Here is a 16514-nt window from a genome sequence, read left to right as displayed (position 1 = left end):
GTTTGTAAAGTTTACATATGTAGATTTTTCCTCATTGAGCCTGATTCGCCATTTGCAGGTCCATGCAGCAACATTATCAACTGCCCGTTGCAGCTTTGTCGTTGATTCTTGCAATGAGTCGCCTGTTGCCAGCATTGCAGCGTCATCCGCAAACCTGGCCATCATGCAGTTTGGTGTTTGGGGTATATCATTTGTGTAGAGCAAGTACAGCTTGGGTCCCAGTACACTTCCTTGAGGAACTCCTGCTTGTATTGTCTTCAATTCTGAGTATGCGTCTTCATTTTTAATACGAAACTTCCGATCTGCTAATGAAGACTTTAGGAGTTGATAATAGGAGTCAGGTAGATGCAACTTTAGTTTATGCAGTAGGCCATCATGCCATACTCGGTCAAATGCTTGTGCTACATCTAAGAAGATAGCAGAGCACACTTTGAGATGCTCAAGGGATTTTTCTATGACGTCAGTGATTCGGTGTACTTGGTCAATCGTTGAATGTTGACTACGGAACGCAAACTGATGCGTTGCTATTAGGTGGTATTTTTCAATGATTACTTGCAACCTTTTCAGAATCAGCTTTTCAAATAATTTTGAGATGATTGGTAGCAGTGAGATTGGCCGATATGATTCTACTTTATGTGGATTTTTGCCAGGTTTTGGAATCATAATTACATCCGATACTTTCCATTGTACCGGTACATATTTTAGTCGGATTGACGCCTTGATTAATGTAGTCAATTTTTCCAAGGATTTTCGTTGCATTTTCTTTAGTATTGTACCTGTGATCATATCAAAACCGGGTGCTTCGTTCGGGTTTAGGTTCGTTTTAACTTCTTGACTGACTTCTTTTGTTGTAACTAGCGGAATTGAGTCCAAGCGGTAATTTGGAGTTAGATTAGGCAGTTTATCCACCCCGGTATTAGGCAAAAATCTAGTCTCGAGGTGTTCCGCAAAGATCATTGCTTTATCGTTGTTAGTGCGAGCCCTTAGTCCACCAATTTTTTGGATGGGTGGCATTTGTGTTATAGGGCGCTTTAAGTATTTTGTTGCTTTCCACAAGGAAAATACTGCGCTATCATCTGCGGTTAAATTGCTGAGATAGTTGTTGATTGAAGAATTTTTCAATGCTGCAATCTGCATCATGCTCTCTTTTTAGTTGTTGCGCGTATCTGTTTAGGATTGTTTTGTCGCTTGGTGCCCGTGTTTGATGCCAGCGCATTCTTAGTTTTCGTTTTACAGCAATCATATCTCTAATTTCTTTCGGGAAGTTGAGTCCCTTAGATTTTGTTTTAATAATTGGTGTGCTGTTGTATGGCTGTAGTAAAATTGTACACTTCATCCTCTAATTGTTCAGTTGTCTTGAGGGGAATATTTAGTTTAATATTGCTCTCTATATTAAAGTAATGCCAGTCTGTATATTTGTTTGTCAAAACTGTGCTTTGGCCTTTCGTAATAATATGTTCGCTGATCGTTAATAGAATTGGGGAGCGGTCGGAGTTCAAGTCGTCTCCTTCATCAATTTTTATATAGTTTTCTGAAATGTTTTTGGCTACAAAAAACTCTATCAGATCTGGGGTTTTGTTTGGGTCGGTTGGCCAGTATGTGGGTTTTCCACTGGATAAGAAAACACATCCAAAGTGCATCAGTTGGTTGGACTCACGCCCTTTTGCCGTAATAAGTCTGGATCCCCAGTGCGTGTGCTTCGCATTAAAGTCGCCTCCAATTATAAATCGTCCATTTAGTTTCGCAAACAGTTCCAAGAACTTGTCTGCATATATATTGAAACGCGGAGGGCAGTATATTGCACTTATAGTAAGTGTTTGTGCTGTTGTCATAAGTGTTACAGTCGTAACTTGCATATCATAGGTCGAGCACTTTTCTTCTTCATAATGTTTTAGATTGTCTCTGATTATTATAGCACTTCCTCCCCGAGCTGTGTTGGCGGGGTGAATGGTATGATATGTTGTGAAATTCTTGAATTTAATATGCGATTCTGTTGTGAAATGTGTTTCAGAAATCAAGGAAATATCAATATTTTCAGAACTTAGGATTGCCTACAGCTCGTCCTTATGCGGCAGAAAACCATTTGCATCTCATTCCATAATGCGTAGGAAATTAGGCATTATTGATGTTGGATTCAATTTTATCTAACCGCTGCAGGATTTGCTGCAACATTGATTCCATTGAGTTTTGTGGTTTACCTTTTGTTTTGTCACTGTATGATGGTTTCGGGACTGCAGAATTTCCATTTGATGGTTGTTCTGGGAGAGTGTTTGGCTGTGAATTGGTGCTTTTTGCGTTTTCTCTTCCACTTTGGCGGAGGGACCCTGACTATGTTGGTTTTTTGTGAGACTTATTTCTGTATTTTAGTATCTCTTTGTAGACTTCACATCCACGATAATTTGCTGGATGATTCTCTCCGCAGTGTACGCATTTTGGATCAGCGTCAGAGATTTTCCACACTTCACGCACCTGGGGGTTTTGTGGCAGAAGTTGCGTGTATGTCCGTATTGTTGGCAACGTTTACATTGTGGTATGAATTTATTTCTTCTCAGTGGTTCTATTTGTACTGTAGAGTGCAGCACAGTTTTGATACTATATATTTGATCGATTTCTGTTTCATTATCAAATGACACAATAAACATGTTTAGTGGTACTGTTTCTTGAATATGATTGGCTCGCCTTTCCTTTTTCTGTTCTGCTGTGAGTCATTTTTGTTTGTTTGTAGGTTTTTGATCATCACTCTAATATCTCTTATTTGTTTATCTTCGTACGAGTGCCACTGAACTCCTTTGTTGTTTAGGAGGGCAGTAATAGCTCGATATGTTTCTGGGTTTGTAACATTAATTTTAACTTTGTTGTTGTTGAGTATTTTGCTTTGATAACTCTCTGTCGGAATTTGTGCACTTGTATATGCAGCACGCATTTGTGAATAGTTCGTTACATTTTCTATTATGATTGGTCGTGGCCTTCTAACGTTTTCTTGTTCAGTTTGTGCCTTTCTAGGTATATTACCTTGATTGCTGGAGGGTTTTTGTGGTTTGGGGTTGGATGTTGAAGCAGTATCTGTTTCGTAAGCAAGTTCATCTCCATCTGTTTCGTATATAATGGCAGTAGCGCCGTCGCTAATATTTGGCTTTGGTTGAGTTATTTGTAATTTAGATTTCGTAATAGATTTTGCGTTGTAGCAGTTTTACAGTTGCTTCAAGTTTCTTTCTCTCATTTTCAGACTGGAACCATGCATTGTATATGGCTTGTTCGTTTTTAGATCTCTGAACATTTTCTGCAAAGAGGTGTTGGTTTTGTTGCATTAGCCGCTCTTCCACCATCGTTGTTCGTGTTAGATGTTCCGTGATTATTGCTTTTTCAATAATGTTCTATTGATTGTATTGGTCTTCAACCGTGTCAAGGAATGCACCGTACACACGCCCGGGCGTGGTGAAATTCTTATCGGTTTAGATTCTTTCGCAGCCGAACAAAATACGTCCTTGCACGACGCACGCAAAATATAGACTAATCCGTTGTTTCTAATTCCGGTTTTGTTTCTTCTACTTGGCTAGCGACCTACCAATGAGAGTAATCAAGTGTCGCACTATCAATCGTTATAGTTGATTCTAACAATTTCTCCATTGTGAAGAACGAGAATTGTTGGACGAATACTATTAAAACATTGTATCCAATGATACGTGGCTTACTTACCAAAATTTTGACTATTAACGAAAATCGCTTCAAATCTGTTGGTGAGAGTAATCGAGTGTCGCGGACTTTATGTACATGGACTCAGTTGTTTGTGCTTCATTTGCGGTTTATTTGACTCAAAAAAGTTGTTAACAAAAAATTCGGATCTTGCCAGAATGGCGAAGTGTGGGTGTTATCATATTATATTTAGGAATGTCGCATTTCCAGGCGCCCTGGAAAAGATCAAAGCTAACAGCTGATCGGCAGAGCCAACGCTTGCGCTCCATCCAGTTTAAAATCGGCATGAATGTCCGCGTTCGGGGTGGTGTTAATTTTAATAATAAATGCTTTATTTATGGTATTCGACGTCTACAAAAAGATTCTTTTCTTCGATCTCTAACCTGGAAAATATGGCGGGACATTGCTTGTAAATTGTTTAAACGGAGAATCTATGGCATTGCATTTGAAGTGGGTAAGTTTTGGAAAATAACAACTTATTTTTACAAAAACAGATTTACATAATTGCTGTCATACAGTCAAATTAAGCCAGAGCAGAAAAAAATTAATAAATTTCGAGCTCTGTGTAAATCATTAAGCGACGAATATCAATGAATTATTTATTTAGTTTTTATTCGCTTGAGAGGCAAAGTGTTCAAAGAAATCAACAAGTTTATTGAGAAATTTAATTAACTGTTTCAAAAATATTTTTAATTTGTTATCGATTCTTTGTATTTGCCGGAGCAAATTTTTTTTATTTGCAGATATATATCCACAAACGGTTGAATTAGTTGCATTTTAATGCCACATTTGATTCCGCAGAAAACACTTTCGTGAATTTTCATTTTTACATCCACATTTGACATACTTCGATTAAACATTTCACTTTCCAGCGTTTTTAATTTCTTTCATTTTTGCGTACTTTGAACGATTCTGATTATATAAGTTGCAGGAATTGCGCATAGTAACGGTTTAGCGTAATTGCTTGAATCCATTTTTTTAGTTTGTGTGTTAACCACATTAAACGTGGACTAATAGATGACAAAAACAGGCAAATGTCCATTTAGATTTTTTGTACACATGGTCATTTTATTGACGATTTTTACAATTTTCTTCCCATAATAAGTAACTGTTCAACATTTCTCTTCTTCTGGTTAAATCGGAAAGATCTAAAGAAGAAAGTCTAATGATGTTTAATTGCACGATCTTGGCGAATATTTCGGGAAATTAAGCTGAATTTTGGTTTCTTCTATTTGTACATTTTTATAATTTTAGTTGTACTTAAACAACTATTATTTGAGTTATGTTTAATAAAGTATCATATAATGGCATTTCACATTTGCATAAATCACTTTTTCAAATGTTTGCTATGCTTACCGGGTATTTAAAATGGCGTATTTTTAGGGAAATTCATTAAAAAATTAGTTTTTATTTAAAAAAAAATCACTTAGGCATCGACAAAAAACTAAACCATAAATTCAGTGTCTGCTTGGTAGCTGCTTAGGAGACTTTTTTTGATTAATATCATCAATCTCGAATGGAAATATTTGAAACTAGAAGGCATATTGAGGAAAAGCCAGTGCTTTTAGTTGGAATTTTTTTAAATTGTAATTCTCAAGGAATGATAATTACTAGTGTTATATTATTTCTGCTATCATAGGACATGAGTCTTATAGACGTTTTTTTAGTTTTTTTCATGACGTTTAAATTTTTTCATGCTCCGCAAAAAAATATATTTTATTTATTTGGTTTATTATCATAACCCTGCAGACAATTTAAAAGTGAATCTGCAATTTGTACCATTTGTTAGTATTTTATTCAATTATTATAAATACACATATACAATGAATCGCAAGTAGGTAAGTTATTTGCCAATTTAGAATAATGAATGGCAATCAAAAATTGTTTGCTTATTTATGTGTTTTTCAACAGAGAATATTTCAATTTCTCACCTAAGCCAAACCGTTGAAAACTATCATTTACGTAAAAACCACTTAAAGCTACCAAAATCTTAAATGAACATTGATTGACTCATTATATGAGTTCGAAGAGAGCACATTTTGCGTAAGCATGAAAAGTATAAAATAATATTGCTTATAAATATGGAAACACCGGCAAATTATGATGTAATAATTATAGATGAACATATTCGAACGAACGGACGAATAGCCGGACATAATTGACAAATAGATACAGTCCAATAAATCCAATTGAACTTGTTAAAAGTAAGTCGTAATCAACCTTTAAAATGTACGAAATAAAATTGATTTTCCAAAGGACAACTTTTGGAAAAGGAAATAAAATTTTTATGTTTTTTTTGTTGTTCCCGTTTTCTGTCTTCTTCCCATCTTTTTATGATTAATCTGCAAAAAAAACATGATTTGATCTGAATGTTATTTAATTTTTGTGCTAAATTGATAAAAACATAAAAGCTGTTAAATTACAATAAAATTTATAAAGAGAGCTTCTTGAAATAAAAATTGAATTTATAAAATGGTTTCGTCATAGAGTTGTGGCTCTAGGATAAATACTTAATTTTAATTTTTGTTCCTTGCAAGTTCATAGTTAAATTTTCAATAAAATATTTAACACCCGTTTGCCATTGCTTTCACACACTCGAGCTGCCACTTCTACGTTAGCATTTACAAAGGAAAAACCCTCTACTGGAATACAATATTCAACGAACAAATCTCCCTATTTGCAGCTATCCACACTGTGGAATTCAATATCCATCGAAGTTCAAGAGTCATACACTCCAAGATCCTTTCAAATTTAATTCGAATCTGGCAATGCGAATATCCCAAGAATAAAGCTGTAAACTCGAAGAAAGCTCTTTGTCTGTAAATATTCAATATACTTTAAATGGTCCATCTCTAATCCTATTATAAGAAAACGCACTCCCTTTAAGGTTCTATTTAAGATTAATTCCGAATTTTAATTTATTTTTCTCTTCGGCCAAGCGATCGGGCTTCTTTCATTCGTTTCCTGATCATGAGATGTAAATGGAAATTTTGCGATGGGGAGAAAGGAACTTTATTTGATTAAAGTTCGAGCAATTATTTTTTTATCGGGTTTTGACAATTTCGATCTAACCACTGGATTATTTTCAATATTACACTTATACAGGTTAAGGTTCTGAATTATTATTTCTTTACTATCAAATTTAATTAAATTTTTAATTTACCAGTCATTTTCTGAAGTTTTGAGTTGAGTTGATAGCTTGACGTTTAGTTGTCAAACTGCCGCCATATATTTTTTCGGTCTCCAGGAAACAGACAAAATTTATATGAAAAACTTCGCGGAAAAGCGAAAAATTAGTGAATCTTAAAGTTACAGTGAATTTGGAAGTGAAAATGGGTGCAATCTCACTTAAATAATGAAAAACGTATACATCTTTCATTATTTACCTAGGAATTTTATTATCATTATTGACCCAGGGGGTCAAAATGACTTCTCGCAAGAGAAATGGGGTAAATAATGGTGACTTCTCAGGTGGTGACTCTAGAATTTTATTGATCAACTTGAAAGTTTCGTCTCTAAAAACAATATATTTCCAAATTAATACAAACAATACAGACTCTATTTGTAACCAAACCTTAACTATGACTTATGACTTATGACTTACAGACCGTATATTTTAAAATTGACTATCTTTAGACTGACTATCTGAGACTGAACCTCTAATGACTAAATGCTGGTTTCTGCTGTGGCGCCTTTTGTCCTTAAATCATGCTGATCATAGCAGAACCGATACTGCGACTTACTTTAGAAGAATAGTCGGCAAAAGCCATATGATTGTAGTTAAAAAAACCATTTATTACAAACGAGGAGTATTTATTTGTACCTACACAGTAAACAACTCAAAGCCATCATTATTCGATATTGAACTTTTTAGCCCATATTTCACCAAAATCCATCAATTTATCTGGATTTCACCTTGTCGATTCGATTGTACGTAGTATTCACCATAATAGCGAACACGCATTTTGGATAAATTATGTTCCTGATACAAAAGCTCCAATAATGAGATGCGTGCTCTCTCATATGTTTATGGTGGGTTTTACTGCCATCAGAAAGAGATTAGGGTGTGACACCACAACATACTGTTGCCCCTAATAGTTAAGTCATCATGTCAATGTTGAAAGAGCGTGTAGAATTTTCATAAATTATCACTTTAGAAAAATAGCTAAAATATTGGGACTTTTAATTTTGATATAATTTTATATCTTGATATGATGATGTTTGTGTTGCTTACAGTTTATGATTTGGAGCAACAAAATATTGAAGTGAAAAACCTCAGTAATCTGGGGAATAACAAACATTTACTTACAAAGGATTCAAGGTGTTTGATGCTAAAATTAATTTGATCCGAATTTCAGATAAAATGTGGGTTTGCCATTTTAAATTCGAAAGCATTTATGCGAAACTTTTCTATTTGGAAGATGAAGTTAACTTGCTATTCTGTAAGATCTTGAGAGAATATGGAGGGGTACAGGGAACTTACAATTAGGCAGTAGTATTGAGAAAAATTTTTAGCGTGAAAGTTTCCTTAATGACACTTTAAAATTCAGTTAAATAGGCAAAATCTAGAGCTGCTGCAAAATAAGTAAAATATTTCGCCTAACTGTCTGAAATCCCGCTGCAGACAAACACGCTCATATTTATACAGGGCGTCCCGTAAACACATGTTCAAAAGAGCACTGACACATTTTTTGGCTCAAAAGCAGACGATCTGAGTAGAGTTATATTACGAAAAAAATTCTGGCTCCATTACTATTGAGGAAAAAAGTTTTTCAAAAAATTACGTTTTTTGAAATATCGGGAGAATCGTACTATGGATTTTAATGAAACTCACTGCAAATTTTTTCCTATGCAAGACTTATGTTTTGATGAAGCAACCGAGTTCATCGGCTTTGAACAAGTGGTGTCTTCGTAGGAAAACTAGCAGAACTTTTTATTTTGTAGCTGAATCAATTATTCTGCATTTTTTTGACTTGACGCACTGATCCTTTTTGAACATGTTTGGGCTCCTCGTGAAATCTTGTCGCATTCATAGTTTTTGAGCACAAAAAATATTTATTAAAAATTCATGAACGGCTAAAATTGTCAGTTGCAAGGAAACAGAAATATTTTTTTTTGCGCAAAAATTATGAATGCTAAAATATTTTACAAAGAGGACGAAAATGTCAAAAGAAAATTAGCGCATGAACTCAAAAAAATCAGTTGATTTTAGCTACCAAATAAAAACTTTTTTTGACCAAGACAATAAAGAATTCCCCATTGCCGAAAGCACATGAACCCGGTTGCTCCATGAAAATGTGCGTCCTGCATAGGAAAATTCACAGCAAGTTTTATTAAAATCGATCGATTCATTGTCTCAATTTATCAAAAAAATAAATAAAAAATAATTTAAGAACTTTGACCATGGGACAAACAATGTCGCGGTACCCGTTTGATCATGTGCATGTATGGCACCCTGTATATTATTGAAACAGTTGTAATTTTTTATAAGCAGCATTTATTACAATTTGTTACTTTTAAAAATCTCCTCATTAAATGTATTGATTAAGTACGCGAAAAGCGTTTTTATTCTTTCCAACGATAAAGATTTTCTTCTAGTGATTTTGCTTTTTTTTATGGCATATCGAAAATATGGCGCGTTTCATATAAATAAATAAGGTCCCCTTATCTGTCCCTCATGTCGTATAACACCCTTATATAAGATATGCAAACTGGTCTTTTGTCACATCGATTTTCATAAATTTTGGATTGTGGAGAGCCTGATACAGGCTTTTTATCATATTGTATCCCGAAAGAGCACATACACTTTGCGCATTTTCGATTTTATGATGATTTCGTAAACATCGTCAGTGCTTTTAGATGTGTGAAGTTGCGAAAGGTTAATACAGTTGAAGAAGTGATAAGAAGTCCTGATCGAAATACGGTCTTACTTTGAATAAGGATGGTTGTGGAAAGTTTTCCATATACAATAAATGTTTTACTCGTCTGGTTCTATTATAGTTATTTTTTATTTCTGAACAGCAAGTTAAAAAACAGAAGCAGCTTTTTAGATAATACATACATATGTGCATGACTACGACATTTAGAATATAAAACTCTTTACGCAATTTTCTAAATATTTATGATTATTTTGAATTTAATTTTACTATTTAAATCAATTGTATTATGCTCAAAATCAAACTGGGTTTCAAACATTTGCAAGGGTACATAACCCAAAATTGATTCCGCATTTCATTTAGAATAAATGAGGCATTTAAAGAATTATCTTAAATATTTTATTTCCGATTTTAACTTAAAAAAAGGGAAAAATAATTCTCGAATCACTTGGTAAAATAGGTAGAACCACCAACAATATCTCAAAGATATTACACAAACATTAATCAAGGGGAATATATGGCGAAACGGCCCATATCATTCGATTATTTTTCTCCAAAACGTACTTTCGTAGTAATTCGTTTCGCCGAAGAAAAATATTTAAAAAATATATTGACCTGGACGGTCCTCAAAAAATACATTTTATATAAATATATTAAAGTCTTTCGTAGTACTGTATTACATAAATTGTTGAATCAATTACAATAATCAGGTTTCTAAATAATTGAAGCATGCAGAATTACATCGGATTTTTCATGTGAAACCGGGATTCAGGATACTTTCACCACAATTTTTTCGGGAAGAAGTGGATGGCTATCGGCGTCGGGCCGGAAATAGGCTACTTTTCCGTTCCCGGGGCTTTTAGGGGTTGACAGCTTTCTGCACATCCGTAGATAGCCAATCGTTTGAGCCAATTTCGGTTTAATTTCCTTTGGCGACAGTAAAACTGTTAATCGACCGTTTATCAATAACACGTAATATTCCCTTAATTAACTGCCCCTATACGATATTTTCAATAATTAACATCAATTGTTGTTTGGATACGCCCTTTCAATCCAAGGGTAAATATTATACTTTCATTTCCATTAATGAAATTGATTGGTATTTCAGCACTTTCGTTTTTTTAGTATACATTTGAAGGTTATTAATGCGAATTTAATCAATATGTTATGCAAGCAGCTTCAGATATTTCATGACTAAAGTTCCCTGTTTTAATGCAATCGTTGCTCTGATATTTTGTAAGGATATGTTGTGTTCGGTTGTGTCTTCTAGTTTGGACAGTAAATCAATATTTGAAGGTCTCTTTAAGGCGCCAGGTGTTTCAATAAAACTGTTGAGTCGTTCCCATTTCCTCGGCGATAATAATATTTATTCCGGATTTTCATCTACTTTAACTAACGTTAATCTTATTGCTCTTAAAACACGTTTTTGATATTAGTTATTAATAGATGCTCATATACTTCTGCAAAACTTAAAAAATATATAAGTATTCACTAATTGGATGTTTCAATGCTTTATTTAATTTTTGTATGACAGGAAATTACCCACATTGCCAAATCCTGGAAAATATGTTACATTGATTCTCTTTATGGCCTCTAGTCTTTACCCGGTAACGATATATTGCATTTTGAGGTCAGATTTTCCCTTTTCATATTTTCACACTTTTTCTTGGCTTTGCCATCAAAACTTCTACGATGATAAATCACGGGTTGGTCGCCCCTCCTTTATAAAATATGGATCATCAAACAATTTCCAACAAGAAACTGTCATGAGGTTTTCTTTGGTTTCCCTAGAAATTATATTTTTTTCTCCAGCTTTTACGACTTAGACAAATCGCTGCTGTAGCAATATTAAGCCGGCTTCTTACACTTAGACATCATCGCAATGGAATATTTATGCTCATTTATTCAACAAAAAGATGCTTTAAAGATGCTTATTAGGAATCACTGAAAATCTACAATCATAAAATATATATTGTATCAAAGCAATTGATGGATTTTATTTGGAAAGTTGAAGATTGCTTAATTAAAATGTTGCTCTGCTTTGTCAGAACTGAGCGACAATTGCCTGAAAATATTCTCGCCTATATAGAGAGTGACTTCTATTTCATTAAGCGTGCGAAAGGGTAATAAAACTATATCAACTTCTAAAAAAGTAGTTGGTTTTCAAATAAAAACCGCTGTAAATTGCCTTCGTGTTTCTAAAAATATTTGCTTTAGTGGTTTATGGTTATGTTCTGCATCACGAAATATTTTTTCCTATTACCTGCTCTTATCTTACTAATTGCTGTTCGTCAATTCATCCAGTTTGCAATTGAGTAATTCAGTCAGTCTACGGACGAACTGATTTAATGCCGGAAATTACACCACATTCATGAAGGTGGTGAAGCCGGGACACTTTGGTACAAACGAACTTTGAAGCACGTATGATACTTTTGGGAACATAAGTTTAAAATTTACATTTAGCAGGTAGATGAGTTTGGCAACTAACATAAATGATATCAGTATGGATAGAGGTTTTAAAAAATGCATACTGATAATATTTTCGTACAAAACTTCAAAATTGTTTAATTGATTTTACATAAATCATAATAAATCTTGGTTCAGTCTCCTTTGTGGAATTATTGAAATGTGAATAAAATTGCTTGCGTGAAGTAGGATTTGCCAAGTTTTTTGAGGTGTGCACTCACGTTTGTATATCATATATTTTTAGAAAACAAAATATTTAACTTAACATGATAATATCCAAAGTGCCCAAGTCCAGGAGCGAATTTTTTCAGGAGGCAAGAAAAACTATTTACAGCAAAAATTTTTTTTGCCTCTATGATTTCTATTCTACTCGAATATTGCATTCAAGCTCTCACTAAAATTACAATACAAAGCACAACAGCAAACATTTTTAGAAAAATCCACGGACATTGGTAAATTTCCCTCATTCTGGACATGGCAATTTTATTTTTTGAAATAATATGAAGATTTTTATATTACCAGGTGCACAAAACCATGAATAACAAGAAGTAAAACTTAAAAATTGTGCATTAATGAACCAACACTGGACATTTGTAATTCTAATTTAATCATGCTCAGGGAATCATCAAATGTAATCTTGCTCCGTTTCGTTTTTTAACGATTGTAAGTGGTAACATTGTTCTTGTTTAATTTATAATTTATTTTTCTATAGACTTTCTATAGAATTGGAGAATCTCCTTTTGTGCTAGTTCCATATTTTTTTCGTAATCTAGGTAACGTTAAAAATTGTTCGGAAAATTCCAGTTTAAATTCAAACATTTAGGTTTAAATTTCAGGGCTCTTATAATTAGAAAAGTAGAATCGCCTATTTTACGCCCAGGTCGGATTGAAGCAACTAAATTAAGTTTATTGAAATCTATAAAATAAAATAAAATTTTTCTTTCAATTGAGTCTTTTATCGACGTTTTCTTCTCGAAGCTTTTTATTTCATAATTAAATTCTTTAGGTTCTTCAGCGAGAGGATCAAGTTCTGCAGAACATTGTTTTAAAATTTCTAACATGGTATTGCATTAAAAAAATTGGATGTAGTTCTTCTGATTACAGTGTCATATTTTTTGTTGTTCCACTTTTTCGTTTCTGTTATCGTCGTTTTTCCTAAAATATATATCCGCTTTTTTGAAATCCGTTATTTTCTTTCTCGTTAATTTCACAGAATTTTGATCATTTTTTTCTTCTTTTGAACATATGCAACGAATTTTCATACCCTATATGGATTTTACCTGTAAAACGAGTATATTTTCTTCTCAAACCTCAAAGAATTCTTTTTATTTTATACTTTTATTACTATTATATTCAAAACTATCGTCTTCCTCATAGTTGTCATCTCCATCGTTTTCATTTCTTCCAGCTGGTAAATCACTTCGATAATTTTCTTTTGCACTATATTCACTTTTAGCTTTCTCATTATCTAAAATACTGTCTTGTTAGAATTATTGGTTTGACTTTCGATGCGAACTTAGATGCGAGTTTAAACATTTTTGATCTTTGATTAATTCTAAAAAATTTGACGGAAATGCAACACATTTGAATTAAACATATTCTGCAATTTTGCGTCATAAAGATAAAAGAGAAAATAAAGAAATTCGAAGAATCGTATTATAAACTGAACAATTCCTCTTCCAACGTCTGACTCTCTTTGTGTCTGAGAAGTAACGAGATTATTCTTTACTTATGAACAGAATGTATATTTTTTTCTTCAACTTAGTTGCCAGACTTTAGATGTTTACATTTTGCGCTGGAATGTTATTCATAAGCAGACTATATTTAAACATCAAACTTCAGAACCTGTTTTTCCGTACTGTCAACAGCATAAAATCATTTTAAAAATATGAAACTCGTCGATTCCAAATATCTCCCTATGGAAAGTTATATTGAGTTTGAAATTGATCCGGCGGTTTCGCTTCGCTGTAAATAAAACTTCAGGGATTTGCCCCAAAATTATGCTCTCGATTCCAACGTGTAGGTGTATTTATAGTCTAGTTATAAGTACGTTTTGATAATTAGCTTTAGCGCTTTTTTGATTGGGCTTTGAATTGGGAAATAAAAGGGATTACCGTGATGTATTGTGGGGTGACTCCCAACATGCCATTTATTTTTTTCCTTTTTGGAAATATACAGGGTGTATAGTATTCTTTGAATTAAAAAATCACGAAGTAACTTCACTTTTGTTAAGAAAATATGTTTGGTTTCCCTGCTATTAATGCACAAATTTCTTAAAGAAAAAAGAGAAGTCCGGAGAATGAAATTACGATCGATCTTAATGAAAAGGCTTATACATATTTTGATCAAGCTTCCGAGTTCATCAGCTTTGGGCAAAAAACAAATTCTTGAGTGTCTTGATACAAAAATTATCGGAACATTTTACTTGATAGCTGGAATCACTTCTATTTTTTTAGTGGATGTATTAACTTTTATGCAAGAAGCTCGTGCTTAAAAAAGAGTTTTTGATTTGACAAAACGATGCAAAATTCTTACGAATAAGTAATTCAGTACCTATCCAGCGCTTCGAATCTTTATTGCATCTTTAGATTAAGGGTTTGGGGATCTATTACCCAAAGGTGTTTAGAAACAGGCACATGAAGGAAAAATTATTGAATTATTTTTAAAGTCAATTTTTTGCATCAACTAATCTTGTGTCGCAGAGAAGGTTTTAAAGCAAATCACGTTCTTTACATTTTCCTTAATAAATGATCTATCGGATTTTCAAGTAAGATTACTCTCATAACTCTATATCATCTTGTATCAAACTTCCAATATATTATTTGTAAAATTTAAACCTTGTTTTCTTTATTCAAGTCGCTTTTCTACACTTTTATGCCATTTTCACTAGATCCGCTCATTTGTCAGCTTCTCAGGCTCAGGTTGAAAACACAAGTCTAAAATAAAAACAATTCATTACTCCCCATGATAATTGAATGTCTTTCACTACTTTAAAAACGTTTTTGCAATGTGCATTTCTAACAATATTTCAAAATAATAATTGAAATTATTTTTATTTTTGAACAAAACTCACTCAATTATTCGAGCACCGTTATTTTCAGATAATAGTCATTCGCAGTAAGCATTTCGAGGTTTACTGAAACAACCAAAGGCTTCAAAAATGTATCCAATATACTAAAATAGGAATAATGGGAGTTTGCAAACGCTCTGGGTATTGTTCTAGATATCGCTCACATGAGACTTGCTGGTTTCTATTCGCATTGTGCAACATGTATTCTAAGCATATCATGATTTTGGAATTGAAAAGACTATTCATGCTTTTTCGTATTGTTTTAAAAATGTTAAACCGTAATGGTTTAATGAATAGTTTTTGGCTTCATTTAATATTGCAAAATTAACTTTTATATGGCGTGATTTGAATTTCGAGTTACTATTCGTAAGGTATTGCTGGGGTTTATTTGAAAAGCACAAGATGACAGAAACAGAAAAATAAACACAAAACTGACAAAACACAGATAATGTAGATTAATTATTTAAATGGAAATACAGTAGTGTTTCATATTAAAACTAATTTGGAACACCTAGTAATATTGATTTATATCACAAAAGGTAACGCAATTTTCTCACATAATTACAGTTAGAAGAACATGGGAAAATTCATGTAAATAGTGCAGTCATTGACATAGAAGGTGGCTGCCAATATATGTCTAGTTTTTTGCCATTATCTCATTTATTCGCAGTAATATTGTTTCAAACTGTTTTTACTCTTCAAAGAGTCACAGACGAAGAAAATTACTGTATTCTCTCGAATGGATAACTATTGGCCGTCTGACACACTCAAAAATTCCAGTTCTATTGGAATTCTTTTCCGCATCTGCAATCGTGTATGTGATAAATAAAGCGCGGAATATATGCAGTTAAATTCAATCAAAATATGCGCATATATATGCATAATTTTTATTCCAAATATGCAAGTATATGCATTTATTTGGCCAAATATGTAATGGTATGCATTTATTTAACATGTGAAATTACTTTTAAAAACATACAAACATTGATTTGATGGAAAATATTTATTTCTTGAAAAAGTCAAGGAAAGCGAAGATATAAAATACATTAAAACAGAATTATAAAAACATTTTAATTTGAAATTGTATAGTAGGAATTTATAATTAAATACTTTTCAAAGTTTTCCAATAAAAATGATTGCCTCCTGTCAGTAAATATATGTTTATATACAGAAAAGGTTCTTTCAACATCTACCGATGTAATAGGACAGTATTGCAATTTGGGTAGCAAGCTATAAAGCCAAGGTGTAATTGCGTTGGATGATTTACCAACAAAAATACTGTTTACTGGGCTTTAATCGGATTATCGGAAAAATAGGCTTTACTCGGATTATCTTCTTGTAAGGCTCCAATCATAAGATGTGCGATATATCGACCACAAGCATCCGTGCTTTCATCAACAGTAATATAA

General features: G+C 33.0%; 1 protein-coding gene across 7 annotated transcripts in view; it reads left to right on the top strand.

The window, feature by feature from the left end:
* Positions 1–3821: 3821 nt before the first annotated feature.
* LOC109546936 (uncharacterized protein CG43867) overlaps positions 3822–16514 on the top strand; it is a 178826-nt gene continuing 166133 nt past the window's right edge. For all 7 annotated transcript variants that reach the window (XM_048670484.1, XM_048670487.1, XM_048670485.1 and 4 more), the window contains exon 1: positions 3822–4147. The gene's annotated coding sequence lies outside the window, so the exon portion shown is untranslated. The remainder of the gene's footprint in view (positions 4148–16514) is intronic.

This window comes from Dendroctonus ponderosae, unplaced genomic scaffold (assembly GCF_020466585.1).
Source record: "Dendroctonus ponderosae isolate FM_Combo_2020 unplaced genomic scaffold, Dpon_F_20191213v2 Dpon_F_20191213_1, whole genome shotgun sequence".
Classification (NCBI taxonomy): domain Eukaryota; kingdom Metazoa; phylum Arthropoda; class Insecta; order Coleoptera; family Curculionidae; genus Dendroctonus; species Dendroctonus ponderosae.
The sequence above is the reverse complement of the archived record's forward strand: the minus strand, read 5'-3'. Positions and strand labels throughout refer to the sequence as shown.